Source organism: Delphinus delphis, chromosome 9 (genome assembly GCF_949987515.2).
Source record: "Delphinus delphis chromosome 9, mDelDel1.2, whole genome shotgun sequence".
Lineage (NCBI taxonomy): Eukaryota > Metazoa > Chordata > Mammalia > Artiodactyla > Delphinidae > Delphinus > Delphinus delphis.
This window is the reverse complement of record NC_082691.1, coordinates 5408398-5412529: the sequence shown is the minus strand read 5'-3', so window position 1 is coordinate 5412529 and position 4132 is coordinate 5408398. Positions and strand designations below refer to the sequence as shown.

General features: G+C 39.9%; 1 pseudogene; it reads right to left on the bottom strand.

Annotated features, from left to right (window-relative positions):
* Positions 1-1519: 1519 nt before the first annotated feature.
* LOC132430498 (protein FAM136A pseudogene) lies at positions 1520-1934 on the bottom strand (annotated as a pseudogene).
* Positions 1935-4132: the final 2198 nt, after the last annotated feature.

Below are 4132 nucleotides of genomic sequence, written 5' to 3'. Positions count from 1 at the left end.
GCTATAGAATGTAATTTGTTGAATTAAAGATTGACATTTCTTCAGAAGATTCTTCCTTATGGTTGAGTCATTCCAAAGTAATTCTTGTATATCACCTGCTTTATTGTTACTTTGTTTAGCTCCTCCCTGCATTTTTTTTGAAGCTAATTGTTGTCTTTCTCTTTGCAGAATTTGTTTCCAATGTTCCCTTTTTTCTTTTTTTTTTTTAAATTAAGTCATGTATTTTTAAAACCAACCCACTAGGAAAATATATCACAGTCTTGAAACAGCAAGCAGACAGGCTATATTATCATTTCAAGTAATAAGTTGGTAAAAACACAAGGTCCTTAATAAAACGATAAGGTGCCAGAACTGGGGCAAGAACAACGCATGTCCCAAAAGTAGTATTTGGTAACGGAGGGCTGTCCCGTGTTTTGCTCTAAAGGAGTCACAGCTTGCCCCTGAGTTGCTTACTTTTTCTCCTTTGACCTTCGTGTTGCCAAGGGATTGTTTTAACAGAGCTCTGTTATCACAGGGGGCAAAGTAAGCAATACTGGGTTTAGGCTTTCACTCTATTTTGTTTTATGAAAACCAGATTTTTCCAAAGCCAGTACTTCATAACTCTCTTAATTAAGCATCTAACAATTCCTCTTTCACTGTTCATTCTTGAATACTAGCATATAGCACAATCAAAATCCCCTTTCCCTTCAAGGGTGAGTGTCACTGCAAGATTGTCTTGTCACTCGCTGACTGTGCTGCCAACAGCCTCAGGGCTCATCATGGCTGCCAGTCAGAGGGGAGGTTTGCTTCCCCTACCAGTGTGATAGCGCTTCTTATGTTTTTGCAGGGTGTCTAGGCTGAAGGATGTCATGTGTGAGAATTTTAAGAAATGCACATCCACGTCCTGACGGCCAGAAATGAACATCCACAAGGACCCTTTCAGAGTTTTTATCCAAACTACCTCCCCCAACTCTACATCTTAAAGTAGCTTCATGCCCTTGTATATAAAACAAAACCACGCAAAACAAAGCCCCAGAGGCCCCCTTTCGCCTTCTAAATTAGTGACCTCATGGATTTTGTTTTATTTCCACTTTGTGGGAAACGTTGTAGTGATCCTTCTGGTAAACAGGAGGTTGGCAACAAACAGAACCACCTCTCCTCACACTCCACCAGTTCATAAGCAGGTCAGATGAACCTGCCAGCCTGTTGGTATCTGTGTACTAAGAGAATCTGGTACCTTGGAGGGCTCTGGTTTGGTACAAGGGAGACACCCTGTTGCCAGGATAAGCACTTGCCACGTGAAATTCAGGATCATAAAAACTCTCCTGTGCTATCTCTGACCCCAATTTTAGCACCAGTTTTTTTCACTTTCTAGGTTTCAAACACAAAGGAACCAGTGTCCAGAGGCAAGTGATATAGGCCTTAAACTTTCTGCCGTCCTTAATTTCCTCATTCACAAACTTTCCTTAGAAAACCCAAATCCCCATTTCTCTTTTTAAATAGACTCCTGCCTTCAGTCCCGATGGCCAATAGCAGACATCTATTTCCCAATGGATGAGAGAGACTCCTTCATCTTCTTGGTCATGGTTGGGATGAGGTTCATGTGGTCATCCACACACGTGGTCACACAACTCTCCAGCTGCCGCTTCACCTGAAGCTCTTTACTCCCCGCATCAATTGAATCTTTGGCTTTGTCATTGCAGTGCATAGTGCACCGGGCCAGGCGGTCCTGGAACTTCTCCAACTCGCTGGTCACCAGGGCCTGGGCTTGAGCCAGAGGCGCATGGCAGCGCTCAATGCACTGGTGCACTTGGTGCATGGATGCCTGGCTGTCCTCACAACAGCCGGCGCTGCACTGGAACATGAGGCCTTGCATCTTCCGGATGTTCTCTCTCCGGACTCTTCACCATAGAGTCCACCGCCGCTTGCACCCGGAGCTGCTGCAGCTCCACCATGGCGACACGGCGCTGCTCCGTGCCGCACCGGCACCCACATGGACTCCCGAGCACGAGCCCCCCCCCCTCCTTTTTTCTAAAGCTGAAAATATATGGGGCTTCTGTCACCACATAGTTTATCTTTTTCCAACAGAAAATGGTAATATGTAACAAATATAATATGGTATGTAACCAAACTTTCGAAGGCTCTTTTATTCAATTTACAATTGTATCACTTAATACAATTGTAGACACTTAGGTTGACTTTAAAAAGAATTCTTCAAAAGTCACATCTTTCTGAGTGATTTGTTGATAGGCAGCAAAGAAAGTGTATTCTGCCATGCTGACATACACACATACATTTATAGAAATAGATATTATACTATCTATCTATTTATCTAAGATCTTTGTTATATTTATTTGGTAGTTGGGTATTTAAGTTACAATAAACGTGTGTATACATGTGTATGAGTATGTATATAATATTTATAATAACCACATAAAATCTACAGTTTTATCTTTTATCAGTAGAATAGTGTAGCTGGTTTGAACATAATATGAATTGTATTTTTATAACAACCAATTCAAGTGCATTTCTGCTCCAGAGGTTTCTTAATATAATAAGAACACTGTTTTTTTTTCATGATGCTGTGAATCACCAAAACCTGTATTTGGATTTGTTTGCCACAGAAAAAAATTTTTTTTTTTTTAATACTGAACTTTTCATCTGATTTGACAATACCATTTGTGATACTATTTCACTTTTAAGAAAATAAACATCCGAAAGCTTTCTTTTGATTCCATAAATTGCCTGGAAAAAATCAAAAATGTAGTAGAATTTATTGATTCTTTATTTGAAACAACTGATAACACTGATATAAAAGCTATCATTTAAGTCTTTGCAATGTTTTTCTAATAACGGGAGCTACATGGTAACAGACTTTTTTTTCTTCTTCTTACATACACAAGAAAACTTAAAATGAAAATCAGCAAAATTAATCTGGAAGAAGATTGCACAAGTTAGGTCACAACTGGCCATTTACTATGGGGCTGGTGGGGGTAGCTGTGCCACGTTAGGTGTCAGGTCTCCCCTCTGCTGGAGCCTGAGCTCAGTTTGCTTTACCAGAAAGTCCCCTGCGTGCTCTTCTTAAGAGAGAAATGTTAGCTCCACTGGGTCCGGAAAGGGCCGGAGAAGGAAGAAGGGTCACCACCGCTCACTTTTTGGATTTCACATAGTGTCAAAAAGACCACTCTGCTGGTCACAGTGTTATCTCACACACCATCAACCAGACGGTAATATGATGAAATATGGAACAACAAGAGTAAACCATGATTTATGGTCACTCTAGTATTAATGGACATGAGTGGACCTTGTATCTGGGATCCCACATGAAGCTGCCATCTTGGAGTGAGCCATGCCCTCGGTGAGCGTTGAACTGTAAATACAAATAATAATAGTAATAGTAATCCCACAAAGAGAGGCATGAGGGGAACGTGTCCATCTTGGAGTGTGTGTATGTGTGTGTGTGTGGGGGGGGGGGTGTGTGTGTGTGTGTACACACAATCCATTCAAAGCCATACTGCAAGTCATCTCTCATGTGAGTTTGGAGCCTGAATCATGATTCTTGCATGGTCTTATACAAGCAAACAGACAACCCCCAAAACAAACAAAATAAGTCATTTAATGTATAATAGTTCCAATGTGACTGACAGAAGAAATTCCTCAAACGTAAAAAGGATCCAGAATATGAATTCACATTTCAAATCAAAGAATTACAAAGAAGGTAGTAAAAGTCAGCAAAATCAGGCTTTTTTAATGACCACAGATTCTGGAATTATGAGGTACAGAATAGAAAATAGATACTTAATATGTTTCTAGAAATAAAAGAGGAAATGAAAACCATTAGTAATAAGAGATGATAAAAATGTCTGGAAGAATTGAAAATCACCAGACAAAATGCATAGAAATGGAAAATGTGAAAATCAATAAGATATTCTAAATGAACTTGTTTAACAGCAGAATATGTACATTTAAAGAGAAAATCAATGGACCAGGAGGTAGATTTACCAAGATAAAGTATGCAGAGTATAGCACAGAGAGACAAGGAGATGAATCAAAGAAGGTAGAATACAAAAAATTTAACATCTCACTTAGGAGATTTCCTGCAGAGGAGATTATAGGGGTTGAAGGGAATGGCAAAGAAATAATGACTGACATT